This window comes from Arachis hypogaea, chromosome 5 (genome assembly GCF_003086295.3).
Source record: "Arachis hypogaea cultivar Tifrunner chromosome 5, arahy.Tifrunner.gnm2.J5K5, whole genome shotgun sequence".
Taxonomy (NCBI): Eukaryota; Viridiplantae; Streptophyta; class Magnoliopsida; order Fabales; family Fabaceae; genus Arachis; species Arachis hypogaea.
In genome coordinates, this window is record NC_092040.1 from 26,429,514 (window position 1) to 26,445,298 (window position 15,785).

The window sequence follows — 15,785 nt, forward strand, 5'->3', positions numbered from 1 at the left end:
ATTATTCTTCTTTTATAGAGCGTTCTTCTTAGCTTACAATTAGTTAAATTATTATTTTATTTCTTCATATTTAGGTTTATTTTTAAATTTTTTTAATATTTAAAATATTTCATTTTAAATAAACATGTTTCTGTCACTGATAATTAAATATGTTTTTCTCAATTCGGTACTATTAAACAAAGTGAAATAAAAGTGTACTAGATTTGAACCTCAACATGAACCAAATGTCAAATTTATCTAAATGTTCTCAATTAATTTTAATTGAGGTGCCAATAATCTTGTTAAAAGTAGGGGAGGCAAACAGAGAAGTTCGTCCTATTTCGCCAAAAGTCCGCTATCTACCGGGTTGGTCTGTCCCGTCCTACCAAAAGCCCATCATCTGGTAGGTTGGCCCGTTTTGCTCTGTCTAGTGAGGGGGTCCTGAATTTTTCTCTCGTTTCGGCTAATGGTGGGATGGTGGATTCGTGGGCAAAACCCGCCAAATCTATCTTTTTTTATAAATTATTAAATATTAAATAATATATATAATTTCACAACCATTTCAATAAATTTATAATTTCTAAAGATATAAAAAAAGTATAAATTTTAAATTCATAAACATTTAAGTCTTTATAATTATAAATATGTAATAAACATAATTATAAACCAAATTTTTTGAAACAAAATACTAAAACTAACATTGTTCAAAGCAAAACAAACATTGTCCAAAACATATAATTAAACACCTTCAAGTTTATAATCAATAAAAAATAAAACATAATCTAAAATATAACTTAGAACATCTTCAATTATCATCTTCATCCTCTTGTAGATCAATAACATCATTGAAATTTGTAAAAAAATGGCCCTCACAAAAAATGCCTGACCCGCTAAAGAAGCCCGTCCCGTCCTGCCAAAACCCGCCAAAGCCCACAGATTAGGCGGTGCAGGTTAGGCGGGCTTTTAAGTTCGATAGTTTCAAATTTCCAGCCCAGCCCCCTTCTTTGGCGGGTTACATGGGTTGGTTTGGCGGGTTTTGACCTGTTTGTCACCCCTAGTTAGAAGAGTCTTGTTTAATGCATTCAAAAAATACAGCTTAAAATATATTGAGACTAAAATTGGAAGACTAGCTAGGACTTAATATTATATTTAGTGGATAGATACTAAAACTAAAATTTTAATTTCGAAACATAAAATTTCAATGCCTTCAATACCCCAGCAAGTGGAGACATAGGAGATTGAAATTTTTAGGAAGATGAATTAAAATTTTAATAATATTTTTTTCCAAAAATACCTTTATTTAACTTCTCAAATTTTAAATCTACCTTATAGTCTCCATATTTATCTTAATTCAGACATAATATTGAGATATAATTTAGTCTTGTATATTTTACACTAAATACAATATAGAGACTCTAAGTCTCTGTCTTCCAGTCTTAGTGTCTCAGTTATTAACTATCCAAAAATATCATAATGTTGTAGAATTTATTATGAATTTTAAAGTTGAGATGTTAAATAGTGATTTTTTAGGGAATCCAACAATAGAGGGATCCCCACATACACGACAAGTTTCATGTACGTGACACTGAATAAGATTGGGATCACCATGTACAGAATAGAGTTTCATATATGAGATTCCTTGCTTACGCAAAAGGTAGTCGCATAAGCAAAAGGAGTTGAATGTAGAGATAAGATAGCAAGTGAAAATTTGTACACGTGAAAAGGGACTATGTACAGGATAGTTGGGAATACTGAGAAAAGTCCTAGGTATATAAGAAATCAAATTGCCATCTACGTGGCATTGCCTTGACTGCTCAGCACCCTATATATACGGGATATGGATGCTTTGGCGAGAATGAGACGGTTTGAATCCTTCACCTTAATTAAGTATAAAAGGTTGTATTAGAGAACTTAGACTCACAAGTTTTATACAATAGTCAAAGCCAAACCCCTACATATGATTATTGTGGTGAAATGTGAGAAACTCTAGAGATTGAGTATGAGATGGAGTTGTAACAAGGTCTGAGGTGTCACTATGATGATAAACCAGATGATATCAATAAATATGGTCAATGAGATGACAAAAGTTAACATTGAGATTGATTTCAACCTTATGATGAGATTGATATTATCAATGATAAGACTGAAATGATTATATTAGCATATGATATATGATATACTTTGCCACATGTGACTTCTCTTTGTTTTTAAGCATAGCCTGACGCGTAATATTTGAATAATTTTTTTCTAAAAGAAGGTAATAGAACATTCTCCCTCAAAAGGTTTTTAAGCTTTTGAAAAAGTTCTATGTTCCTTTTATTGAATAGATGATAAAAAGACTATATCTAGTAAAAATTATCAGATGTTATTAGGTCTAGCATATAACCATCACATAAATTCATGGTCAACAAGGCAGACATTCGTCAGATACATTTAGTGTTGTTTTTGTTTAGGTGTAGTGATAAATTGTTTGTACTTACTAATTATGTCTATATTTGAATTGATATTCCGCTGAATTGAATGTGCCTGTTGGTTAGATAGAGGTAGTGGAGATAACAGTGTTATTAGTCCATAAGATCTAAATGATTACAACTTAGCAAAAAGATGGTTATGAATAAGGTACATCTTGGATGAATGGATCATAGGTTGAAAATTACAGAATATCTATAAATCCATATTGCCTTATTAAGCAGTTATCTTTTTATTACTTTACTAGGAAGCTTTGTAGTTTCTTACCTTGTTGTTATCAAATAATACCTCATAGATGGGATTGTAACAATCGAGCATAGTTGACGATGGAGTCAAAATTGGTGATGAAGGAAGGATCTTAGCACGAGGATAAAAGAATCATAACAATTCATTTTGAACTCTTTTCTCATAATGAATTTGGTCTTGAATTAGAGTTGGTATTGTGACATGTAATCTCTCTAATATTGGAGTCTTTGGAGTTATGTGATATGAGATTAAAAATTGTGTTTTATTTATCTAAGAGAGAGTTTTTGTGCTTCAAAGATTCAAATCCATCGGAAAAGGATTTGAATCTATTAGAATTCTATAATAACCTTGGCCTAGGAGTCATAGCAATTCAGTTTGAAGCTCTCTTCTCACAATGAGTTTGATTTTAATTCAAAGTTGATACGTGACATATAATCACTTTGAAATTGGGGTCTTATGGGTGTGTGGCTTTGGATTGGAAATTAAGCTTCACCTCTTTTCATGGCATTGGATCAAGGAATTGGCATCGATCATGACTAGAGAAGTTGAGTAACCATGACCTTGGAACTCAACTACTTATGATCCGCCATAGATCTAAACATTGCATGAACAAGAGGAAAAAGAGGTTCATTGATTCAAGAGAGATCAACATCTCAAATCTCTAATGTTTTCTATCTTTAATTTCTAGCACTTTATATTTTCTGCACTTTACATTTCCAGCACTTTACTTTCTTGTACTTTACATTTATGTCATTTACTTTCCTGCACTTTATTGCTTTCCTTTTACTTTCTAGTTATTTACATTTTCTGTTTTCTTATCATTCAACTATGATTGTCTAACTAGAATAATCAATTAACTATTGATTGCTTAATTCTTTAATCCTTGTGAATCGACCTCACTCTTGTGAGTTTTATTACTTGATACAACCCGGTGCACTTGCCGGTAGTTATACGAATTAATATTTCCGTATCACTCCCATATAATTTTCAACTTTAAAAAAAAACTTATACACAAAAAATGACCCTAATTTTAATTTGGTTTAATTACTCTATTGGTCCTTATAGTTTCGTAAAATTTTTAATTGGGTCCCTATACTTTTTTTCTTTCTAATTGAGTCTCTGCACTAAATTTTTTTTTCAATTAAGTCCTTCTTAGTAGTAATTGGCTTAATTTTATAGGGACCCAACTAAAAAAAAAGAATTGGTATAGGGATTTAAATAAAAGGAAAAAAAGTGTAGGGACCTAATTAAAAAAAATTGGTGCAAGGACTCAATTAAAAGAAAAAAAAAGTATAGGGACCTAATTGAAAATTTCGCGAAACTATAGGGACCAACATAGTAATTAAACCTTTTAATTTCACTCTCACTCACCACACAACACCACAAATCCTAATCCCTCTTTCCCAACAGTCAACGATGTGCCTCCCTCTCCTTAACATCCCATGCTACCACAGTTTCACCGTGGTGCCTCCATCGTGCTGCTGTGGCACTGACCAGAGTTTGCACACCCTTTGTTGTCATTGCATACTGTTGTAGCCTCCATTCATGCTGCATACCTCTCGATGCAAGTCAACAGACTACATCGCCTCCTCTTTATCGTTGCACCACCGCTTTATCATCCCGCCATCCAGGGATCACTGGCTCCTCCTCCATCATGAAAACTGTACTCGCCACCCCCACCGTGTGAAATCTGGTCAAATAATAATTAAATAAGTAATTAAATTGGGCAAAAAGGATTGAAAAATTTAGAAATCGTAATTTTAAAATTTAACGATGATATTTGAATTTGAAGGATTTTTTCGAGTAGAAAAATATAGTTTTCGGCATAAAAACGTGTACTAAAATATTGATCGGCAGTACCGGCTTAAGTATGTCTGGTACTATGGCTGGAAAAATTAATTGTGAGTGAAGAGAGCAAGAAGTTAAAAATTTAATTTGAAAAAATAAAAATATTCAAAACGTAGATTAAAACACTAATTTTAAAGGTTTTAGCCCAAGTTGGGCCCAAGTCCAACATATATATAGCCTTTGTTAAGGCCATTTCAGTAACCACAACCCCTTTCACTTGTGTTTTGTGCTGAAATGGAGAAGAGAAAATCAAAAGAGAAAAACCCTAACTCTTTAATTCTTCAATCCATCATACTTTTTCTCCAGAGCTCCGATCGTCGCACCAGTTGTGGCCACGCGAAGCCCTTCTCTTTCTCTTCAATTCTATCTAAAAATTTGGTAAGCTTCTCCTTCACCCAGCTGCAGTTTTGTTTTTTCCCTATAAATTCAAAATTTAGCTTTGACTATTGAGAAATCTTGAGGTTTTGGTTGTTTAGGGTGCTCTAGTATGAGCTATATATGGGTTTCATCAACAATTTTCATGGGCTAAGGTAAAAAATCACCACACCCTTAGAATTCATCAAATTTCATGAATCCTAGGTTGATATATGTGTAAAACTGGTTATGTTAGAGTGTTTGGGTGATTTTTAGTGTACTTTAGGAACTTAAATTTGCTTGTGAAGCTTTTGGGCGAGCCTTGGAGTGGGGTTCAATCTTAGATGTCATTGAGGTGAAAATTCAAGTGTTGGGTGTAAACTGCCATAATTAAGATACGGTTTAAGTTTTATTTAAGTACCGTGTGGTGTGATATGAATTTCTAGGTTAGATGCCCCTAGAATTAAGCTTGGTTAGAGGTCATTATATTGAGTTGAGATTGATGAGGCTTGTGAATCTTTGAAAAATTCGTAAATTCTGGTTTTTGGTGAAAAATGATTTTGACCAACTTCGATGGATTATAACTCGGTCCTCGGAATTAAAAATTTTACAAAACTAGATTTTTATGAAAAATTATTTATCGATCTTTCCAACGGTTCAAGAATGGTTGAAAAATAAATTTTGTAAAAAGAATATGAAAGTTTAAAAATTGGGTTAAAAACTGATTTCTGCACATATAAGCTTTTTACAATTCTAATATGTGATACGTACGCAGAGGTGCCAATAAACACATATATTGGTCTCTGTCTAGTATTCCTACGGATGCAAAGAGAGGCACGCGTATGCGCCAATGTCAAGATTTCAAACTCGCGTACATGGACATGACACATGACGCGAGGAAACACTTCTGTATTCACACTCTCACGTACGCGGACAGGGAGTCACGAACGTGACATGCCCAATTTGCACCTCATGCATATGCACACCATGCATGTGTACGCACAAATTCCTAGTTTTGCAAAAGTTTTTTTTAAACCTTTTAACCCCTTTTTTTAGCCTTCTAAACCTCTATAAACCCCGATAAAAAATCTAGAGTCGATGTAATTAATGATAGAGAAGCTAGGGAGTAGACCTAAAGAGTTGAGTCAGTAAATTGATGGACAAGGGACTAAGTGCAAATTGAATTATGTTGAAGATAACTACAATGATGAATGATGATTGATCTTGAGTGGAATAAGATGATGATTATGATTATGGGAGGAAATAGAATTGAGAAGTGAAGGAAATAATGAAATTTACTTTGAATAAAATATACATGTTTTGAAATGTTGTGGAGTGATTCCACTTGCTGCAGTTGGTGCAGAATTTAGGATTTCCACAAACTAAACTGGCAAGTGCACTGGATCATCCAAGTAATACCTCAGGTGAGTGAGAGTCGATCCTACAAGGATTGTCGGACTGAACAAGCAATGGTTATCAGGTTGAACTTAGTTAGGCGAATCAAAAAGGGGTTTGGTGAGTTGTAATTCGGATAAACAATAAACAAGAAAATAAAGAAAGCAAATAAACAGTTTGGTGTGAAAGCAGTGTGAGAAAAAAGTTAAGGTCTTAGAGATGTTTACTTTTTTGGATTAAAATGTCTTCTATTTTAACAATGAATTATTCATTCTATGACAAACTTTAAATGTCTAAACCCTAATCTCTTTGTGATTTAGCCTCCTCTAACCTTCATTAACCACCACTCTCGTGGTCACTTAATTCCGATTAGAGGGTGAAGTTCAGCAAACTAGTTTAGTGCCACAAAAGCCCTAATTACCCAAGACTAACAGGATTATATGTAACATATCTAAATTAGTTCATGCAGTTAGCAATTTAAGTTGAATTTGTTTTTAAGCTGTAGTTCAAGTAAAATAACTCTATCGAGAATAAAAAGAACTCATGTAGAAAAAGGTCATACTCTTGTTCCACCAAGTTTATAAGATTAAGAACAAAAACAATCCTTAGAATTGAATCAAACATAAATTAAAATAGAAGAATAATAGTTCTAATCCATAGAAATAAATAGATCTCCTAACCTTAACCAACGAGGTTTAGTTGCTCATGACTTACAGAGAAACTAGGGTTCTGAAAACGTGTGGAAGGAAGAATATCCTAAACAACAATGATCTTTTCCTTTAAAACTAAGCTAATAATAAATGCAAGACATAAAAGATAATATTTGTAAATAAAAATTACAAAAAAAATAAAATAAAACAAAGAAGTGCTAAGTCCAATTGGAGGCCCAAATAAGTGTGATTCAGACTGCTTGCTAGCGTTTAATGCCAGAGATGTGCGTTAAACAACCTAGGGGGAGTGGCACGCTTATAATTCTGATCCTATGCTGGCGCTAAATGCCAGCTGGTCGTTTAGCGCTTAGCGATGGTGTTGCCAGCATTTTCTCTTTTTGCTCCAAACTACACCAAATTGTTCCGAATTGCACCTGAAATCATAAAAATACCAAGACAACTCAAAGTAGCGTCCAAAGAGAATTTTTTCATTACAATCAAGTAAAAGTAAATAAAATCTAACTAAAAATAACTACAAAATGCTAGTAAAAAGGGTATAAGATGCTCATGCATCACCAGTAGAGTGATTCTACTTATTTCGCAAAGCATTTGAGTGATTCCACTTGGCATAGTTGAGTGATTCCACTTAGCCGGATAGTATTGCGCTGCAACTTGAGAATACATCATAGGTTCTAAGAGAGTATCTAGGCTAATTGGGATATGTGACATAAAATTTCGTTAGTCATGGGTAATTGAGGTCTCTGTGGCATTAAGGCTAGAATACTGAGCATCATTCTCTGATCTAGAAGATCTGACCTTATCTGTGGTGTTTTGAATAGGATCACTAGGGATTGCATTGCGTGAGTTTTACCCTTATTCAGATTGAATGACCATTAGCACTGGCGTTTGATCTGGATCAGAGGAGATTAATGACCAATAGCCCCGGCTTTAATCATTTACAGCCTTGCCATTGAATCAATCACTCGTTGTTAAAGTAGACAGTAAGAAGTATCAATCCGGAAGGATAGACATCTCCGAGGCCTTAACCGATTCCTCATTATTGTTTCTACTTATTTTCTTTATTGATTGTTTATTTCATACACTTACAACAACCACTATCTTTCTATTTGCCTGATTAAGATCTGCAGGATAAATATAGCTTGCTCAATCCTATAATCCTCGTGGATCGACCCTCACTCACCAGCGAAATTGATAATTTAGGTTAGGTCAAGAGAGACCGTAGCTTTTGCATCTCCTGAAGTATTGAGTCCTTTACGATTGAGCCTGAAGTAAAGAGAATCAAAAGACTCAAATCTCATTCGTCGCACAAAATCTAGTACGAAGATCTAGTATAGCTCTTCTCTAATCCTACTTCCTAGTTTCAATAGGATTCTTTTCTTTTTTATAGATCCTAGTTTCAATAGAATTGATTCTTATTATTTGAAGATATTAATTTGAATCACCTAAGTAATAATATTTTGGATAAATTATATTCACTTCCCTAAAATATTTCTAAATTGTTACAGTCATCTCTTCTCTAATTGTCTAATTTATACTAACCATCTCTAACTGTCTAATTTCTTTCATGATATTCTGTTCATGCTTATTGGGGTTAATGAGTTTGTGAACCCAAAAGTTCATAACAAACCTGTACAAAAGGTTAGTTTATTCTAAGTTTTTCTGCATAATTATTTATATTTATATTTAATTTTGGAATTAGGATCAACGAAGGTTTCAAATGCAGAGTTGTTAGTCTTGGATTGAAGGTTGGTTCAAGTATGAAACGGGGATCACAAATCGCTTCTGTTTCTCTCCAACATATACTGCTAGATGCCGCTTTGGGACTTCCACAGATTTTGAAGCTACTTGGCTAGCTGAGAATGATGATGTCCTTCGAATAACAGGTAAATGGAAACCCATTTTTTAAAGATGTATGTAAGAATAACAGCAAGAAAAAGTTCCCAAGTTTAAGAAGAATGTGCTTTTAAGTGTTTAACACTTAAGATTGTCAATGAGTTGTGTTGTTTTTGAAGGCAAGAGCAACTGTATTTATAGATTTTAAGATTCTCTAGAAAACTATTTCTAAGATTAAATATTTTTTAAAATGATGGAATGCATATACATCACTACATGAGAGATCACATGGTATTGTCCTAGAGGCCTTTATCAAGGATTAAGTTGTTGTTAAGAATGCATACCCCACCTCGTCAAGGAATGGCTAATAAAGCAGCCACTTGCAATCAAATGCTAGGTGCTCAAGTGAAACTTAAATGTTAGTTCATGGTAGATATTAGAAGGCCCACCATATATAATCAAGAGGAAGCGTAATTGGAACATGTTTGTCCATGGTTTCAAATTCCAGTTGGAACTTCTAATCTGGTGTACTTGAAAAAGCTTAGGTTGGTATTGGCTTACTAGCAATAGTTTCAAAGATAATAGATAAAGTCATAGTCAAGGTCTAGAATTTCATTGTTAGAAACAATCTCAATTTGAATAAACATGTGAGATGTCTAAAGCATGTCTACTAATTAATGGAGTAGCTGTAGTACAATGTAAGGTCTTCACTGTGTAATAATAATGTATATCATTAATTTCAAGAGGCTAATCTGTGGGACATTATATGAAGAAGTGGGGTATGCATTTTCAATGAACTTCCTAACAATTTCAAGGCAGTATCATGTGATTTCTTGTGATGCATAATACATTGTCGATTGATAGACCCTACGTTATTCAAAATTATCTGAAGTTGGCTTTGGAAAGAGTTTAGTAACAACAATACCTGGTTTTTGTGAGCTTGATTGAGAGAGAGCGGAAAAAAATCAAGGTAGGAGGAGCGACGGCGGCAACAAAGAGAAGGAGCGACGGCGGCGCGGCAGCAGCGGAGCGACAGGCGGCGCGAGCAAGAGGAGCGACAGTAGGGAGCGACAGCGGCACGGCAGGGGAGAATGCGGGTTGGTGAATTTGGGGTAAAAGGAGAGTTGATGAGGAATTTGGGGTAAAATTTTTTCTGAACTTGGAGGCGGAAAATGGGCACGGGGCTGATGTTTTTAGCAATAAAAATCGATGATAGGGTTGTCGATTTTAGTTTAAAAAAAGCAACGACTTTTGCATCTATTTTATACGTTAAATCCACACCATTTATTCGATTTTAGAAAGCAATCTAGACCGTTCAAATTTATCGACATAAACATCGTCGATATTTTAAATATAAAAATAGACGTCATTTTCGTTGATTTTAAAATAAAAGTATTTCCAACCCCAAGTTCGTCGATGATACGACGATAGTTAAAAAAGGTTTAATGCAGCATAAAAAAATTGACGACTATGCCGTCGATTTTATTATTTTATTTTTAAAAATATCGACAGCAAGCCATCGAAAAATATCGATGGAAGGGATAACCGTCGATTTTTTGCATCGAAAAATACGTTTTTTTTGTAGTGGTTGTTGTTGTTGTTATTAATATATAAATTTTAAGTAATTAAAGAATACAATTATCTAAAAGAGAGACTAATAAATAATAATAGAAGTGGAAATCTCCCAATGCAATGTAACTTAAAATGGAGAAAAAACTTAAGGGCAATTAAAACTGTCAAAGATAGATATTCTCTCTCATTCTACTAGGACACAAAACCAAATAGAAATGGAGAGTGTAGTAAATACCAATCCGTAACATTATCGTGAACAGAATCCATTACTACAATTGAGTCTTTAGCATCAAGTGCTGACCACAAACTTGAAATAGAAGCATCAAGTTCAGTAAGTACGAAAAGAGACCCAAAACCACAAAAATGAATAGAAAGATGAGACACTGGTTATATATGATGAGGGACACATTGAAGAAGGGATCCAAAAGTACAAATATAGCCTAGTGAGAAAATGTATCACTGAGAAAACCATCAACACAAACTGGGTTCAAAATACAATGCTCAACATCTAGAAAAAATCCAAAGGTTTTCAAATGAAGGAGATTCAAAACAAATTATACCAGTTCTTTTTCAAGAAGGAAACATATAAGAAAAGAGTCTTAAAAAGAAGCCCATGAATCTTCAGAAACTCATGGCTCATAATGGCACAATGGAAAAGAAATACCAATCCTACAGAGACGGATTTCTCAAAAGCTAAAGTGTATGTCCAGATCTAGAACCTACCAGAATATTGTAAAACAACCAAGCTCGGATGGAAGTTAGCAACAGTAGCAGGTGAAGTGCAAGAATACAACCTTTTTTAGGCAAACAATAGTAAAGGGATATTCATCAAAACCAAGGTGAAGATCAACGTGAACCAGCCAATCAAAAGGGAAGTGAACATTGGCAGCACTGCAGATGAAATCACATGGGTATACTTCAAATATAAAAAACTCCCCAACCCTTTGCTACTTCTACGACTTATTAGGTCACAATGAAAGCTATTGTGAAAGAGCAGAAGAGAAAGAGGAAGGAAGACAACAGAAGTCCAGAGAACTTAGAGCATGGATAAGATCAGAAATGATAGGAATTAAAGTGGAAGTAGCAGCAAACAAAAAGCAAAAAGAGGAAGAAGGGGCAAGAACAAGTCAAAACCAGAAGGAAGCCACCCAACAGGGCCAAAAAAAGTTATTAGAAAAGCTAGAAAAATTTACAATAATCGATAAACAATCGGTTGTCGAAGAGGGGGAGAGGAATAGAAGCCTAATAGCTACTATAGGGACAGAACAAGAAACAGGAAAAATGGCCAACAAGTAAAGAAATAGCCAAAGAGGGAAAGATTCAAAATGAATATACATTATCCAAACGAAATGACAACAAAACCAAAAGAGTAGCCAAATCAACCAAAGAAATGGTGCTAGAAATTAGAAGTAAAAAAGAAAAAACTGAAATGGAGGAAAAAGAAAGAGAAGCAAAAAAATGAAAAAGAAGAGTGATGAGCGGATAATTTATACGCTTTTTGGCATTATTTTTAGGTAGTTTTTAGTAGGATCTAGCTAGATTTTAGTATATTTTTTTAGTTTTTAAGAAAAATTCACATTTCTGGACTTTACTATGAGTTTGTGTATTTTTCGGTGATTTCAGGTATTTTCTGACTGAAATTGAGGGACCTGAGCAAAAATCTGATTTAGAGGCTGAAAAAGGACTGTAGATGCTGTTGGATTCTGACCTCCCTGCACTCGAAATAGATTTTTTGGAGCTACAGAAGCCAATTGGAGCGCTCTCAATTGCGTGGGAAAGCAGACATCCTGGGCTTTCCAGCAATATATAATAGTCCATACTTTGCCCGAGTTTTGACGATGCAAACTGGCGTTTAAACACCAACTTCCTGCCATATTCTGGCGTTAAACGCCAGAAACAGGATACAAGCTGGAGTTAAACGCCCAAACTGGCATAAAAGCTGATGTTTAACTCCAAGAAAAGTCTCTACACATGAAAGCTTCAATGCTCAGCCCAAGCACACACCAAGTGGGCCCGGAAGTGAATTTCTGCATCATTTACTTATTTCTGTAAACCTTAGCTTCTAGTTTTAGTATAAATATTACTTTTCTCATTGTATTAGACGTCTGGGTCATTCTAGTTCCCCCTCTGGGGCCAAAGCCAATGAACACCATTATCACTTATGTATTTTCAACGGTGGAGTTTCTACACACCATAGATTAAGGTGTGGAGCTCTGCTGTTCCTTGAGTATTAATGCAATTACTACTGTTTTCTATTCAATTCATACTTATTCTTGTTCTAAGATATCCATTCGCACACAAGAACATGATAAATGTGATGATTATGTGACACTCATCACCATTCTCAACTTATGAACATGTGCCTGACAAACACTTCCGTTCTACATGAAAACAAGCTTGAATGCATATCTCTTGGATTCCTGGTCTATGCGTTTGATTGCCTCTCCTGATAACAGAGCCTTAAATCCCTTGAGATCAGAGTCTTCGTGATATAAGTTAGAATCAATTGGCAGCATTCTTGAGATCCGGAAAGTCTAAACCTTGTCTATTATATTCCGAGTAGGATCTGGGATGGGATGACTATGACGAGCTTCAAACTCATGACTGTTGGCCGTAGTGACAGACGCAAAAAGATCATTGGATCTTATTCCAACACAAGTGAGAACCGACAGATGATTACGCCCCGACAGATGATTAGCCCTACGTAACCCGTAGCTGGACCATTTTCACTAAGAGGATGGACGGTAGTCATTAACAACGGTGATCCCCCTACATACAGCTTGCCATGGAAAGGAGTATGAATGATTGAATGAAGATAGTAAGAAAGCGAAGATTCAGAAGGAATAACGCATCTCCATATGCTTATCTGAAATTCCCACCAATGAATTACATAACTATCTCTATCTTTATTTTATGTTTATTTATCTTTTAATTATCAAAACTCCATAACCATTTGAATCTGCCTGACTGAGATTTACAAGATGACCATAGCTTGCTTTAAGCCGACAATCTCCGTTGGATCAACCTTACTCACGTAAGGTTTATTACTTGGACAACCCAGTGCACTTGCTGGTTAGTTGTGCGAAGTTGTGAAAAAGAGTTTAGAATACAATTGTGCGTACTAAGTTGTTGGCGCCATTGAGATCACAATTTCGTGCACCAAAGAGTAAGGGAGATAGAAAGCAACAAACAAAAAGAGGAAGGTAAGGGAGTTACGGAAGGGAAAAAAAAGTATCAAGGAAACATACAAATATTACTTGGACGACCCGGTGCACTTGCCAGTTTAGTTGTGTGAGTTGAAATTTCGCGCACCATGCTGTACTTCAGGCTCCTTCACCACTACTAGGGCGTGTACTAGTGTACTTCCAGTCTCTTCTTGAGCCTTTTTCTCCTTTAAATACTTCACAGCATACTCCTTTTCAAGCTTGGCCTCCTTGCCCATGGTAAGGGCTTTGCACTCTTCCCTTGGATTTACCTCTGTATTTCTTGGAAGAGTGTTAGGAGGTCTCTCAGGTATCCCCTTGCTCAGCTGACCCACTTGAACTTCCAAGTTCTGAATTGAAGATCTAGTCTCTTGTATGAAGCTATGAGTGGTCCTGGAAAGCCAGAGACTATTGTGGCTAAGTCAGAGAAACTGTGTTTTTGAGAGGACTCTTGCTGCTGCTTAGAGGGTTGGAATTGCCTGCAGTTGAACCTATTCTAATTAGTTCCACCTTCATTGTTTGAAGCTTTGTTAGGGCTTCTACTGCTGCTCCATCCACCCAAAGTTAGGGAGATTCCTCCATCACTGATTAAAGGTATTCAAATAGAAGGTCATTGATGGGATTTCTAGAGGAATTTCTGATGTAATTAACATCCTCCATAGTGAGCTGAGCAATGTCACAAGCGTCTCCTTGGGTGTAGTTTCCAGTCATGTCATAGGATACATCTTGAGTGTTGATAGCTGAAACTTACATCCTGGTCAAGTACTGAGAGACCATACTAATCTGCTGAGACATCAGCTTATTTTAAGCCAGAATAACATCTAGTGTGTCCACCACCGTGACTCCTTTCTCCTGAGTAGTCTCACTGTTCATAGGGTTCCTCTCAGAAGTGTATAGATACTAGTTGTTGGCAACCATCTCAATAAGCTCATTCGCCTCTTCAGGCGTCTTCTTCATGTGTAAGGTACCACCTGCAGAGTGATCCAATGACCTCTTGGCCATTTCAGAAAGGCCATCATAAAAGATGTGCAGCTTGGTCTACTCAGAAAATATGTCAGGAGGGCACCTCCTGATCATCAGCTTGAATCTCTCCCAGGCTTCACAGAGGGACTCTGCATCCTTTTGCCTAAAGGTCTGGATAGCCACCCTCAGCTTGGTCAGCTTCTGAGGGAGAAAAAATTTGGTTAGAAACCCTGTGACCACCTTATCCCACATGTCCAGGCTCTCCTTGTGCTGAGAGTCAAGTCACTACTTTGCTCTATCCGTCATAGCAAAAGGGAAGATCATGAGCTTGTAAACCTCAGGTTCACTCCATTCGTCTTTATAGTATCACAGATCTGCAGAAAGTTAGAGATGATTTTGTTGGGATCCTCCTGTGGAAGTACATGGTACTGACAATTCTGCTGTACCAGAGTGATCAGTTGAGGCTTAAGCACAAAGTTATTTGCACCAATAGTAGGTACCGCTATACTGCGCCCATAGAAGTCAGGAATGGGTGCAGTGTATGAGCCAAGCACTCTCTTTGCTTGCTCCCCGGCATTTGTGATTCCACCTCCGTGACTCCTTTTTCCTGAGTAGTTTCACTGTTCACAAGGTTCCTCTCAGAAGTGTATAAATACTGGTTGATGGTAACCATCTCAATAAGCTCATTCGCCTCTTCAGGCGTCTTCTTCATGTGTAGAGAACCACCTGCAGAGTGATCCAATGACCTCTTAGCCATTTTAGAAAGGCCATCATAAAAGATGTGCAACTTGGTCCACTCAGAAAATATGTCAGGAGGGCACCTCCTTATCATCAGCTTGAATCTCTCCCAGGCTTCACAGAGGGACTCTCCATCCTTTTGCCTGAAGCTCTGGACATCAACTTTCAACTTGGTCAGCTTCTGAGGTAGAAAAAATTTGGTCAAAAACCCTGTGACCACCTTATCCCACATGTCCAGTCTCTCCTTGGGTTGAGAGTCAAGTCACTGCTTTGCTCTATCCATCAGAGCAAAAATGAAGATCATGAGCTTGTATACCTCAAGTTTCACTCCGTTCGTCTTCACAGTATCACAGAACTGACAATTCTGCTGCATCAGAGTGATCAGTTGGGATCCTCCTACGAAAGTACATGGTACTGACAATTCTGCTGCATCAGAGTGATCAGTTGAGGCTTAAGCTCAAAATTATTTGCACCAATGGTAGGTACAGCTATACTGCGCGCATAGAAGTCAGGA

The 15,785-nt window shown here is 36.1% G+C and overlaps 1 non-coding gene across 1 annotated transcript; it reads left to right on the forward strand.

Annotated features, from left to right (window-relative positions):
- Window positions 1-15,339: 15,339 nt before the first annotated feature.
- LOC112805105 (small nucleolar RNA R71) lies at window positions 15,340-15,443 on the forward strand. Its single transcript, XR_003203714.1, has one exon. It is a non-coding gene; the product is annotated as a small nucleolar RNA R71 (small nucleolar RNA).
- The last annotated feature ends 342 nt before the right edge of the window (window positions 15,444-15,785 follow it).